This window comes from Neolamprologus multifasciatus, chromosome 12 (genome assembly GCF_963576455.1).
Source record: "Neolamprologus multifasciatus chromosome 12, fNeoMul1.2, whole genome shotgun sequence".
Classification (NCBI taxonomy): Eukaryota; Metazoa; Chordata; class Actinopteri; order Cichliformes; family Cichlidae; genus Neolamprologus; species Neolamprologus multifasciatus.
In genome coordinates this window covers 6,449,078-6,464,441 of record NC_140450.1, presented here as the reverse complement: position 1 = coordinate 6,464,441, position 15,364 = coordinate 6,449,078, and positions in this window count along the sequence as shown.

The window sequence follows — 15,364 nt, the reverse complement described above, 5'->3', positions numbered from 1 at the left end:
ATATGCATAAATCTTCCTTAAGGAAAACAGGGCAGATTTCTGGACAGAGGTGAGCATCTACAGTGACTGGTTTAACAGACAAGCATGACTGAAGGAGTGTCCTCAGGACTGCACTGCACAAAGCAGAGATGAGAATGGGCAAAAGATACCAAGGGCCAATGAGTCTGTGATGTACTTCTCCATGACCTCCTGTTCTGGCTTGGACAAACTTTACAGTCTATGCACAGTGAGGAGGGAGAAGGATCAAGACTCTTATGGAAAATGTTGGCTAGGTCATGATAGATGGATGGCATGGAGGACAGATGGGTGATCTGGTGAAGGACTAGTCCCATTGGCGAAGCTGATCATAGGCACTCCTGATGGGAGGAGAGGCTCCATCCTGCAATGGTATTCTGGGTCCAGTCAATGTGTGGATTGTGTTTACTCACCCCTAAAACAAGGGGTGTGTCAGGTGCACAGTAGTGCCAGCATAAAAATGATCTTAGAAACATCTGAAGCACAGGTAAAAAAAAAATAAAAATAAGCAGACACTGAGTTAAAAAACCTCCACATTTGTCCAACTCACCAAAGAAGACCTTGGGTGTAGGGAACAGCCTCTCCGGCGGCTCCAGAGATGGCAGGAGGAGCATGGGAGGAGCATGGGAATCGCGGGCTGAGGTAGGAGCCAAGGTGCTGCAGGAGATGCAGCATCAAGCAACATGAGGGAGTCAGCACACTAACGTTGTTCTTCACATATCTAACCACATTTGAAAAACATTATCTGACACGCAACTGAACCTTTACTAATTGGTGGTTCCTAAATAACATTTAGTAAGAGTTGGGAACTATTACGAACACTTCAGACTTGTTTAAAAGTCAAAGTTGCTAATGAGTGTTTACCATGCTTTGACGTGCATAAACCAATGATTCTTGGCATGTGCCCATAGGGAGCTACATACAGCATCACTGTACTCCTCTGGATTTGCATATTGTAAAGCCTCGGTGAAGATCACGGCCTTGTAACAATATCAAATGTCAATTTCACTCTAAGTCTTATGGAAATACTTAACACTTTGTCTTTATTTCATTAGTGCTGAATTATCAGATGCACATATCAAGCAAAACACTCAAAATGTCTGGGGTTCATCCTGTGATGACAGGAAACACAAATCCACAGAAGTCCCAAACCAGCTGGACTATCTCACCTGTGTGAAACCTGCCTTATCTGTGACCGTGGAGCGATGTTTCCAAATGACCGAGGCCTCTCCAGTTGCCTTTACCTGGGTGTAGCTCAATAAATAACTTGAACAATTTATTCTGCTTGGAGCAACAAGTTGACAGTCGATTTGTGGCTCACGCACTCAAAGCCAAGGCTAAGGTGCTGCATCTGTTCCAGTGTGACTCATATAAATTCACAGATGACGTCAGGTCAAAGTAAAAGCCTCATCTCCGCCCCATGTTTCATTTTCACTTCTATCCTCTTTTTGTTGCATTTTATTTTTCTGTCCACTCTTTATTTCCTCTCTTAATTGCTTCTTCACTTGTCTTATATCCTTGATTTCCCTTTCTTGCCTTATCTTCTGCTTTAGTTTCCTCCTCTGTGTATATTTCATTTCTTTTCCTTAGCTATTTATGCTCATCTTTATAATTTTACCTATCCTCATATGTAATTTCCTTCTCCCTCTTCTCCTAAAATCATTTCCAGTCTTTTCATTTCCTCTCTTCTGTCCCCATTTCCTCCTTCCTCTCCTTTTTTCCTTTCCTTTTTCCACCCTTCTCACTCAGCCACCAAAGGCTCAGAGGAGCGTCATTGTGGAGCATCTCCAAGCTCAGGGCTCCAGACACAACACACCCAATGCTCTCTGCTGGGACAGAGCGAGCGAGTCAGATAAGGAGAATTAACATTGAACAACATTAATAAGCGCAGAACACATCACAGAGTTTCCTCATGTATTCTCTAAGAGGAGCTGTGGTTGTTTCCAAGAGCTCTACATGAAAAAAGATTTGACTAAAGTGACACATTTAAATCCCATGTCTGTAAATTATAGTAAATATAATTATTTTGTAGGAAGATTCTTTTAATGCAAGTAATTGAAGACACTGAAGTCAGAAATATTGGATTTCTTTTACATATAGTGGCTAAAAGTGTGTCTCATATAGGATTCATAAGAGGAGGATAGACTATAAAGGCTAAAAAGATATATGAAGCCTTGTGATTTAGAAAGTTAAGGAAATGTTGAGGTGTATTTTTGGGAAACTATCCCAACTGCTTAATTTACCTTAGTATTACTTTCAGGCTTTATTTTGTCAATTATTACTTGATTTAAAGTAAAACTCAGATTTTAAGACGTCCTCATTTGCTGAGCATTCAATTGTTTGAACGCTGGATATTTATCCAGCCTAAAATAACATTGTAGCCATTGCCAGTGTCAGTAACCATGCATGCATTGCGTGTAAGAGCTCACAGCCGCAGTGATGTCACCCCTCGGTTTGGCAAGTCCTGCTAAGTAGCTAGAGCTAAATTAGCTGATTAGCATGATCCTCTTGACTAATTATAATCACTTCCAAGACAAAGATGGTGCTTGCCAAAAAGCCGAGGGGTTTCAAAATGATTGCAAACAAAGTAATGGACGACTTAATGTGGCTACATCCATCATTTCACTGCAATCTGTGATAAAGATGCACAAAGTTTTCAAAGAAAGTGATAAAAACTCTGCAAACTAACAAACTGGAATGTTTTTAATTGGTAAATTCGTGTGTAAATAAAAGGTTCAGACATTTAATTATATGTAGGAACTTCTTTTTCTGTGCTTATGATATAAAAAGCAGAAAAATGCACATGTGAAAACTAGTTTTGGGTAGTTTTGGATGCTGATCATTAACAGAAAAGTGTCTGACTTTGGATCTTTCCTGCATTTCTTCAGTGTTAACTTCTGATGAAATCAAATCTAATCAAAATAAAATTCAGATACATGCATCAGAAGAGCAAAGAAATAGGGCTGGAAGAAGCAGTTTGCTCATTAACCTCTTTAGTGCAGTCACACAGGCCTGCAGTATTGATTATATGCAGGTAAAGAGGAGCCTTGCTGTGAAAAAGAAGCTGCAAACAGCTGTTCAGTCCTTAAACTTAGCCAACCTGGTCGACTGCCAGTGGATCAGCTCCAGATTTTATCCCTCAAGGATGTCACAGAGCATCCTCTCATCTGTCTCATCTCGAGCTTGAGGACTGACTGAATCTTGTTCACAAGTATCGATTGAACTTAACTGTTTTCTTTCAAAATACCGAACATCTGTGGTGGATGCGAATCTGAGGCTCATCTTTCAGTCAAGTTTGGCTTGTGGAGAGGCTGCATTCCCTCGTGGGAGAAGCCGATACAGAAAAGGGCTAGTTTAAAGAGTACACGTGCAGAGAGCTTGGAGGGTCTTTGTTCATGAAAAAGAGTCCTTGGCTCTTCTGAGCTTACTTCAAAGAAAATATTGCAGGAATGCAAAAATCTTTGTACACTTCAATATCTCTAGTTTAAAAAAAAAATCAATGTGGTGGGATATTAAAACACGTCGGTGCTGAAAATGCAGGATATTGTATGCACAAAGTAAAGTTTACTCGCAGCTAAAATTAGAGCAAGACTTTAAAAGCTGAAGATCTCTCTGCAGCTCGTTTCCAACACGCTCTGTGGTGCTCACATGCAAACACTTTTTGACCTCATTTGTTTGTGGTTCGTGTTAAACGCGAGTTGTTGCATGCACTTTGTGCTTTTAACCACATCTCGCAGCCTTCACCATCATGTTGCATATTTCCTGAAAGCAAAACTATGAGAGTGAGCATTTATTCTGTGATTTACATATCAGTATCCAGTCATATCCTGTTTCTTCACATGGCAGATGCAGCAGTTCGCACTTACTGGTGATGCAACTGAAATGGTAATGTTTGTTTTGGACAACAAACCGGTCGTTGCTCCTGCTTCTTGTTGACATAAAAATTAAAACTGTACCACCGGTCTTATTCTTACAGTGTTTTTTACAGCATGCGCTCAGTGCACGTTCATTCCTGAGGCCAAAGAATGTGCTCTGAGAGATCTTATCATCTCCTTGTTGCTGTTTTTGGCGAAGCATTTGACATTTTTCAGCCATGAAAATAATCTGGGCAATGTTTGCATGTGTGGTTTCTATTGGCTTTGTATATAATGTTCAATAGATCACTACATCCGGCTGAGCGTCAGGATGTAGAGCTCAGCGTTCGTTATTTTATCTATAGACTAATGTGAAAATGGAAATCGGTGAATTTTTGAGCAGATGATGAGTGTGATTACTGTCTGTGTCATTTCCAATATGTGAAAAAACTTGAATTTTAATGTTTCATTTGTACCAAAGATGTTTTAGCAAGCTGGCTGTCCTTGTTTTTTATTCAGCCGACAAAACAAAAGTGACCGTCAGTGCCGAATGGCTGTGTTGGTCTTGATGTGTTATTTGGCTGCTGTTTGTCAGGTGAAAAACAGACACACACAATCTGTTTGTCAAAACAGTTTTGGCACAACTGAAAAACACTTCAAAAGATACAAACAACGTTTTGTCAAAGGTTCAGCAGACACGAGCACAAATTTATGCCCACATGGTACCTCGTATACAAGGACGAGGAGAAAGAAAACTTTTTCATGTGGTTATTTGTGGAGCAGTGGCTGCTTATGGTGTGAACTGATTCACTGAGACAGATTTGATTTAAAATTTCAGGATGCTGACGGCTACACCTGCAGCACCTTCCCTACAAAAAAGTCACATGAATGTTGTTTAGATGTCTCCGTAGGAAGAAAAACATTAGGATCAGAAATTTTTAGGGCGATCGTGGCTCAAGAGTTAGGAGTTCGCCTTGTAACCGGAAGGTTGCCGGTTCGAGCCCTGGCTTGGACAGTCTCGGTCGTTGTGTCCTTGGGCAAGACACTTCACCCGTTGCCTACTGGTGGTGGTCAGAGGGCCCGGTGGCGCCAGTGTCCGGCAGCCTCGCCTCTGTCAGTGCGCCCCAGGGTGGCTGTGGCTACAATGTAGCTGCCATCACCAGTGTGTGAATGGGTGGATGACTGGATATGTAAAGCGCTTTGGGGTCCTTAGGGACTAGTAAAGCGCTATACAAATACAGGCCATTTACCATTTTTACCATTTAGTGGAATCAAAAAAAGATTTAAGAAACAAAACTGCTTTTTTGGACACGTTTGCCTCGGTGGAAACAAAGTTTTCGAAATTTGAAACTTGAGCGAAACAAACCAATACAAGAACAAAAACTCTCTGTGGTCAGTGAACAACTCTTTTGACTTTTAATACCACACACATGTTTATATTCTCCTCTCTAGACTCTAACTTGAGACTGTAACTCACTTTTCATTCTTCCTCAGCCAACTCTAAATGATTCAGAATGCAGCAGCTTTTGCTCCAACAAAAACTTACAGGTGCTCACTCATCATCCCTGTTTGTGGTTCCCTTCATTGGCTTCCTTGATGTTCAGGATTCATGTTAAATCCTTCTATTAATTACATTCAAAGATCTGGATACCTCCCCCTCCAAATGTGCACAGATATTTTCACCACAGTTGATGTGTCCTTTTGATCTGGGCTGCTCCACACTTGCTTTAAATCGAGGTGCATCCAAGGTTTGAACCTGTGATGCCTAATCTTTGGAAAACCCTTACTTCCCTAAATATTCTCTCTGGACTTTTGCACTTGTACAAATCCCTCACAAAGGAAGAAAAATGTTCTCTTTTAAGTCCAAACCTTTAAATGTAAAAATCAGAGAGAAGGCCCTGAAAGACATTGGACGTTGCATTCAATGGGAATTTTTACTTTCATGGAAAAGCTTCACACACAGTCCCTTATAAATAATTTCCTGTGTGCAAAATATGTGTGGCTGAACCCATGTGTTCACCAAGAAGCAAGCAGCCCTTGGTGTTTTCAATCAGCCTCTTACATGCGGCTCTTTGTTCCAAATCTTGCTGCGGCTTCCTTTTTGCTGTCACCCAGATGTTGCTTCCTGTTTTTCACTATGAAAGGCAGGTTTGTAATTTAAAACCATTTCTCACTGATTATAAAATTGAACCAATCTCATCACATAAAAGATCTGAAAAGAACAAATGGGACCACATCTGAAACAAAGCATGTGTTTGCTGTAACCGCCATGTCTGTCTGGCATATTTGTCACCCTTCTGTTGTGGTGAGCCTTGAAGTGTTTGGATTTTTGGGGTGAAAGGTTCACCTAAAGTGTAAAAGTGAATTTGTTCAGTTGTATGTGTTGCTGTTTTTTCTTTGTGAAACTTTTAAATGATTGTCAAAGTAAAAATTGAGAATTTGCTGCTCCACTGTGTTATTTTGAACTTGAAGCGCTTGTGTTCAAGTCATGCTTCCATGCGGAGAGCAATGCTGCTTCTGAGGATTTCTGCAACAATGAATTTCTCTGAATGGAGCCTAAAGCTAATTGGCCTCCTGACACAGCAGGAAAACAGTTGAATCTCCAAAGAAAACATTTAGTTTGGCTGCTTTGATGGTGCTCAATAAACATTCTGCACCACATTTCAGAAATACTCTCCATCTATACTAACCTGCTTTAAATAAGTATAACACGGACCACTTACAAGACATCCTTTGCTGGTGTACAAAAGATGAACAGAAATAAGAAAAACAATAGAGTCACAGATTTTGATTGGAAGCTAACATATAACTATGAGGTGTTTTTGGCGATGAAAACCTGCAAGTTCCTTGTACCTGAAATCCTGAGATTTGTCACATCTTTCCTCATCAAGTCCAATGAAATCATGCAAAATTTTACCTTCATGCTACTGAAAGTTACAGGCCCTCAAAGTACATACAGTATGAATGGGTTAAGATATGCCTTTGTAAGTAGCCTTGTTTTGTCCAGCATTTGTAATCCCACATCATCATTTAAACACTGTTAAATTAAATTATTCTTTAATCTGATATCAAAATATAGGCAATCATCTAGACATAATTATATCTGTGTAAAAGTATTTTTCACACTGGGAACAAAGAGGATCATCTGTATCTGTAATCTTGGTATCCAGCACCTGACTTTTTTTGTTTTTGTTTTTTCTATCGGACCAGAAAATTGATTATGTAGTTTCTCCAGGCTTTGTGAAGTCTGGAGAGATATCTTTGTTCAGCATCTGCTGATGGAAAGTATTATACATTGTTATAGATGGCAGCCACATACTGACCAGTGTTAGGTTTAAGTACTGCTGCTGGTGCTGTCACGGTAAATGCAGATATACATCATATTTGTTTTTGTCAGACACCCTGCTGATTTCCAGCTGAACATGTTCAGAAGAGCTTCTCCAAAGGTCTGCGTTTTAGACGTCCTACACTGGGGCAGTATTGTAGCTGTTATGGAAACTTAACTAAAATGACAGGTTTAATACAAAAGAGCAATAGTATGGATGTACACTCAGGACGGCTCTGGCAAATTTAAGTGCAACAGCTTCTGTATTAGGGTGTTATGTAATGTAGAAGATTAATTAAACGATTATTTCTCTCAACCTTTGGAAGATTTCATCGGCAAAGTTAATGAATCATTCCTGTTGCTTGCTATAGCTGCAATAACCTCCCATGGAGACAGGACTAACGCACAGGAGTCAATGCTAAAAGTTCAAAACTTTATTTACAAAATATTCAAGGACAAACTGATTCAAGCTTCACTCTCAGAAGTTCGGGGTTCCAAAAAGCAGGCAAATCACAGTTTTCCATAGAAAGATTCCTTACTAGACGCAAGCACAGCTCATCAGTCCACAGATGACCTGCACAGAAAACAAAGTAGGTACAGTCCCAGGAAAACACAGCGCCAACAACTAACTTTTATTAGTTCAACTGAGGACAAGTTGATGAGGAACAGGTGAGTTGATTGTGCTGATATATGGAGCACAGGCAGTGTTGGGGAGTAACGGAATACATGTACCGCCGTTACGTATTTAAAATACAAAATATGAGTAACTGTATTCCGTTACAGTTACTGTTTAAAAAGGTGGTATTTAGAATACAGTTACTTTGTTGAAATAAATGGATTACACGGCGGTACTCCCCTGTTTCATATTGTGGCGGGTCAGGACTGTTTGGCTTTGTTTGACAGCTACGTTCTGTTGTTCCAGGTGGCAGCTTACGGTTGCCATGGTTACATGGTGACGCTCTCTCTCTGCGTGTTTCCTGGGTGAGAGAGGCCTTTTTGTTGTGCTAAGCTAATAGGCAGAATGCTACAGGTATAGCTCTAAAGAATGTAGCCTCATAGGCAGTGTAGTCCGTGCTGCAGGGAGAATGGACTGCCATACACGTTATGTGTCTGTGAGCGAGGGAGGGAGAAAAAGGAGAAGTACGAGCTGTCATCGAGCAAAAACGGGAGCTGGAAGCATGTAAATATAATAATAACCACTGCAGCCAAGAAGAGTGCCTGACGAGCCCAGTTGTAAGTAAGCTATTAAGACTCGACTGTACACCGTGTTCGTGTTTTCCTCCAAAAACAATAAGTTCTGTTGGAGCAGCCTTTCAACGCCTCTCTCTGTCTCTGGCTAGCAAAGTTGACCCAGACAACAAAGTAAAGCTAGTTTTCGGCTATGAGCCCGACACAGAACCCACCGTATTAGCCAGAGGTCCCTTTACTACGGTTCGGAGCCGCGAACCTTCAGTAACAGTAATAAATCACAGCAATAGTACATTCATGTAGTTGTAAACAGCATGATAATATATTAAGTAATCCAAAGTATTCAGAATACGTTACTCTCATTGAGTAACGTAACGGAATATGTTACAGAATACATTTTGGGGCATGTATTCTGTATTCTGTAATGGAATACATTTTAAAAGTAACCTTCCCAACACTGAGCACAGGGTGGGTCCCGACATGAGCCTGGCCCTGAAACACAAGGCAAGGTGAGAGGAGAGGAGCAGCCAGGGAGAGAGAGACAAACAGGAACTGGTGGATCGGCACAGGAGGTCAGAGTGACCATGACAACAGCACACAAGAAATAAATAAAGCACAAAGAAAATAATTAAACTTTTATGAAATGTTTTCTGGTTTAACAGTTGTATGTGTGCCACAGTGTAAATTGCCTTTTCTGCTCTTTGTAATGTTTCTGAAACATAACAAAATTAGACAGGAAAGAAAAAAAAAACACACACAATGTGGGTTTAAGTTGACTTTTCAACTAGCTTTTTAATTACGGACTAAAAGCATTTATTTTATGCCCCAAGCTGGCAGGACAAACTGATCCTTCATGCTAAAAGCATAAGATTTGAAATGTCAGAGTAAAACAGTAAAACCTCCTGTGGTGCAGTAATGAGCAACATTACTCGGTAAGTGGAAGATTTGTTTTAGTGATCTTTAAAAACTCACTTTGCATATTGTTGATGTTCAATAACTTATTTTTCTCTTCAACATAAAACTCTTGGATATCAGATTTGGAAAAAGCAAAAGCAAAGAAGGCAAAAACGTTTTCTGGTAAAACAAATTAGAGAATTTTAAGTTAATAATTAAACATTCAAATATCAAATATACTGTCCCTTTTAAACTAAGATATTCTCATACATGCCGGCATTTTATAGCTGCGTTTGTTCTCATATTCTAAATTTTAATAAATGCATTTATGGTTCCTGACTGCAGATTTTATTGTTATCAGCTGTTGGTAACTGAGAGGGGGGAGTCAGGCACAAACCTCCCCATCTGGATTCACCAGTGCAGCGCAGTGTTACAGCAACCATGCTCTTATTCTGTTATAATTAGCTTACTTTTTAATGCAGTCAGGTTCTGAATGGAGCATGTGGCATCACAAGTGCTTAACCTAAATGTTATCAAGCGTTAATGGTGGCATCATTTTCATCCTATCCATCTGCAAACGCCCTGTGTGGAAAGATCTCATAATTACACTTTTTTTTCCTTTTAAACTGAAGAGTGTGCATAAAGATGGTACTTAAAAAAATCCAAAAAGGGCAATGGTCAAGCACATGCTGAGGAGTCTTTTTTATTAACTATTAATAATGGGAAACAGATGAATAGATGGGGAAACAAACAGGTGAGGACAATGAGTCCAGATAACATTATTCAGGATATAATAAGATGCAAAATATTATCAGCTCACACAGGAGCAGGAAGAAGATCATAATACAGCCTCTAAATTACTGAAGTCAGTTGTTCTTGTTTAAACATACTTTGTGTATCCTTTCCTTTAAAACTGCCAATTATACTTCCCTTTTTCTTCTTTTTAAGTGTCATTAAGAACCAGCAGGAGTTTTGCCAGTGTATGAAAAACCTTAATTTGCCCCCATGGGGCCAAAGGATTGGGGACTTTTAGCTCATTTGCTTAATGTTCCCATCATAAAAATACAACTAAAGAAAAATTGTAAAGAAGTTTTAAAAACTGAAATGATTTAAAATTATTTTGTCATCTAAACCTGCACTGGATTACATGCTGTATGTGGACGGTATTAACTGTGATTGGTTCTCTCTCACTGGTATAAGCTGTAACCACTCAGTCACACTGGAGTTAAGGTTTGGTGCCAACCTCCTTGTCACTAGAAAAAAAAGTCGGTGGTTGCCCGGTGATTGGATTGAATTTCTTTTGGTGACAGATAGCAGGTTAGTGTGGTGACCAACCAGTTGCCTAGAGGTTTAGCAAGCAACACCTTCAACCTCTGGGTGAACACTTTTGATCGCCTCCCACCCGCATAGCTAATTGGTATGGCCCAGATCAGGCCCACAAAATGTGCTTACACACACCCTACATACCGCAAAGGATGGCGGCCCTTCAGTGGCCCAGATCAGGTTTGCCAGAGGTGGCCCACACATGGGCCAGCACATAGCCAGTTGCAGACACACTGCTGGCCCTGTGTTGGCCCAGAACAGTTTCAGCTCTGGCCCCAGATGTCAGCCTAATGTGTACCTTAATCATTCACCCAATCACACACTTTCTCTAAACTGAGTGCTTCCTAACTACATTCATACACATTCACACTCTTGGCATGCAGACTGGAGGAGCCAAGGATCAAACCACTAAACTTCCAATATAACTTCCAATATCAATAGATGACCTGCTCTACTTCCTGAGCTACAGCCACCCAATGGTAAAGATGAGTAACCCCCCACTAGGTTTTAGATAAAGTGTACACTCACAAACCTGTCAAACCTGCATTCGACATGTTAGCTACCATAGCAGAAAAGTATTGCAACATGGCATGTGGGTCTTCTCACTAAAATAGGAAAATAGGAACATAAATAGTGCCATTATTGCCAGACCTGGCCCACATTTGGTTGACATACACCCTGCCATGACACCAGTCAGTCAGAAGTGCCAACTTGATGCCATAAACCAAACCACAGTCGAGCCAGATATAGCTTGCCATCACATAAACAGTGCCATCTATGCCAGGCCTGGCCCATATCTGGATGACATACCACAGAAGTCAGCTTGCAGTGCCAGCTTTATACCAGACCTGCGTGCTATGTGGGTACTGAGAGGCATCCTTCAAACAGTCACAGTGCCACTGAGATTGTTTGCAGTCTTTCTAAGACCGATTGGCAAAGATCCACAAATAGCTCCTGTCTAATGTAAAAACTCAGGCAGATGGCTAAAAACGCTGTTGTTTGAGCTCTTCTATGATGTGTCTCTCTGCAGCAGGGGAATCGACTCTACTGGTTTAATTCTGCTTGGATTCTTATATAAAAGCGAGGTTGCTGATGGCCTGTGCCATTTTGCTGTTAAATACTGTTCTGGAGCAATTATGTCACTATTTGTAGACAAATACTTAATCTTAATGGTGTTTTAATTTCATCTTGACGCATCAATATCAATTTGTGTACAGCGAGTGACACAATTATTCATGCCATAGTCTCCTACAACTGTTTTACCTAGTGTGTGTTTAACACGAACAAAAAAGCCACTGGGCTTAATAACTTTTTTAGGGGAAACACTTATATATTTCCATCCATCCATCCATCTTCATCCGCTTTATCCGGGGCCGGGTCGCGGGGGAAGCAGCCTAAGCAGAGAAGCCCAAACCTCCCTCTCCCCAGCCACCTCCTCCAGCTTATCCGGGGGAACACCAAGGCGTTCCCAGGCCAGCCGAGAGATATAATCTCTCCAGCGTGTCCTGGGTCTGCCCCGGGGCCTCCTCCCGGTGGGACATGCCCGGAACACCTCACCCAGGAGGCGCTCAGGAGGCATCCTTGTCAGATGCCCGAAACACCTCCGCTGGCTCCTTTCGATGTGGAGGAGCAGCGGCTCAACTCTGAGCCCCTCCCGGATGGCCGAACTTCTCACCCTATCTCTAAGGAAGAGGCCAGCCACCCTTCGGAGGAAGCTCATTTCCGCCGCTTGTATCTGCGATCTCGTTCTTTCGGTCACTACCCACAGCTCGTGGCCATAGGTGAGGGTAGGGACGTAGATATTGGTGAAGAGGGGAGCTGAGTGTAAAAGCGAAGCTCACTTATATATATTAAATCTTAATTTTCGAACTCTGGTAAATGTGGGTATAAAAAACAATCAACCAGATTTACAAAGTGTGACAAAATATCACATGAGGTGGAATCCCAAATAGCACAAAGAAATGCTTTTTCGGCATTAAATATTAACACAATTAGCAGTAAAGTGTGTGTTGCAAACACTGGTAAATCAGTTAGTGCGTCTGATTTAAATATTCACCTCTTGATCTTTTGCATCTTAAGAAATTCCATAAATGCATATACTGCAGGGTCAGCGGCAAAAGTCTCAGCGTTCCCACATTATGTGGTTCCTGAATAAGTCGCAAGTCGGAAATGTGTTTACGCAGTGTGTTGGTAAATCTAATCCTACAAGTCATGGGTTGCATTGTGAATTATTATCAACTTTCTATTTTATTCTGAGGTTTTTTCCCCGCAAAGTGTGCTATCCTTTTTATCTCTCTTGCCATTATTTTGGTCCTCCTACCTTATACTCACACTCACTGACAGGCCTCCAAAACCTGGCCTGTGATGTGTTTCTACAAGAATATATACATATATATTGTTAGTGTGTGTGTGTCTGCAAGTATTTCACAATGCAGGCCGTCGTGCTTACTTTTAAATTGCTGCTTGTTTCTGTTATTTTTTCTGTTCTTCTTTTGTTGTGGGGGGTATGACAGGTCATATCTATTCTAGGATCTGGCACATATCCCCCACTAACATGCACTGACAGCAATGTCAACACAACACTTGCATGTGCACAGTTGGTAAAAAAAAAAGAGAAAAAAAAAAAACCATGACTGCGTTTGTATCTAGCCTGCTTGTTTTTCTACATATTTATAGCAAGGAACAAAATTTATCTCAGTTTTTACTGAAGTCATGCCTTTTATAAAATCCAGATCCACATTGGCAAAAGCACAGTCCCAGACAACACGTGCATGTAAACTCTTGCTTTCCAGATCTTTGCATGAAGAGTACGAACACTTTCCTGATGCAGTAATTTATAACCAGTAATTTTGCTCTCGCCTGTGTCGAGTGATAGTGGGAGCGGCTGGCTGTGTTAACTGGTCCGGTGTCCCAGGCCACTTGAACACACCTGAGCTGAACATGTGAGAACTCTTTTTCTGCCAAAAATGTCTGTTTTACTCTCCGGAGGAGCCGCTTACATGCAGCTCACATGGCAGGTAATTAGTCTGAGACTCTGAGACTTCAGTACATGTGCGCTGACACACTTGCAGTCACCCTGCTGCTGAGGTTTTATTTAAAATGCATCATGTCAGCAGGGTGGTAGAAATCACAGGCACTTGAAGCCACAGAGACTAAGTGGAGAAATGGCTGATTTAAAACATATTTTCGAGAAGGTCTGGTCACAAATCACAACGTTTCTTTTTAATGCGGCTTAATGCAGTTGTACTGCACAAGGTCCAAGTATCCTTCATCAGCAAGCTTCCAGCATCATCTTTAAGAGATACCAAAATAATGAGATAAAGTTTGGATTCACTGCATGTCTTTAAGTTTACAGAGATGTTAAATATACCTGAATGAATGTTTGTCCAAAACAAAAATGTGTCGATAAAAAGTGGGTAAAATGCAAAAAATATAAATCAGTTATCAAACAAGAATTAAAATAAATAAATACGCAACACAAAAAGGCTGAAACTGTCAGACTGTGATAAATAAGATGAGTTCAAGAACCACAATACTGCTTATAATAACAACTATTTATTAAGGGGTTACCTTATAGGGTCTATGCATATTATATATAATATATCAGCTGTGCACTTGGATAGTTGGACAATCAATGGGCTTGAATGCATTACAGACAACTCAGATATCACATTTCCACCCACACACTTCTAATATTTATAGAACAGCTCAAGTTTAGCAAACAGTAGAAATAGATTGCGTCACTGTTTGCAGACTATAGAAACCAGTGATTCATTAATACTGCAGGTGCAAATTCTCCTGACATTGGATCACTAGACAGGTTTCCTCAATAAGTTACAAATTAAATAAGTCAAGTTAAAGTAATCTCTATGAGTAAACGCTCAGCTTCACACAGCTTTTTCCAATTCCTGACTCTGTAAGATGGGATTAACACAGTTATCTCAGCTAAAGCAGCGGTCCCCAACCCCCGGGCCTCGGACCGGTACCGGTCCGTGAGTCATTTGGTACCGGGCCGCGAGAGTTGAGGCTCAGGTGTGAAATGTGTGGTTTTCAGGGTTTTTATCGGTTTTCAGTGTTATTTTGTTATCGTTTTTATTGTTAACTCTGTTTACCTGGGTCTTTTCATGTGTGTTATGAATAAATCTTCTTTTTTTCGGTACCGGTACTAGTTTTATTTTGTTGTATTTATCCACGACACCTTAAAGGCCGGTCCGTGAAAATATTGTTGGGAATAAACCGGTCCGTGGCACAAAAAAGGTTGGGGACCGCTGAGCTAAAGGACACCCAACTGCTATTTACACTTCTGCTTGTGAAGAACCAATCACAATACCTGACTGGCTTCACGAATATGTTATATAATATTGTGGTGGCTGCTTATTGAAACTGCATTGGTTCGAGTAATTTCTTCCCTTGTGTTGTTCCCTTATGGGAAGGTGAGTGTGCGCTTGTTCAAACACTACATAAACAGTAAGGAAATAGCAGTAAACCAAGAAAAAAAAACACTGACTGGTTTGGATCCGATATAAATGTAACTTTCATAAACAGCTGTGCCAGTATATTATTTTTACACACACATAGTGTCATGGTCTGCAGTGGGTGGCTGGAATTTCCATAAGGCTCCTGAACCTACCTGGGATCCGCCCCTGGGCAGGGCCAACTCCTCCAGCTCCTGCACACCTGGAGCCTATTGCAGGCAATCAAGCCAGAGGGATTTAAGCCACACGTTGATGTTCATTCACTGCCAGTTCGTCATCAACTCATGTTG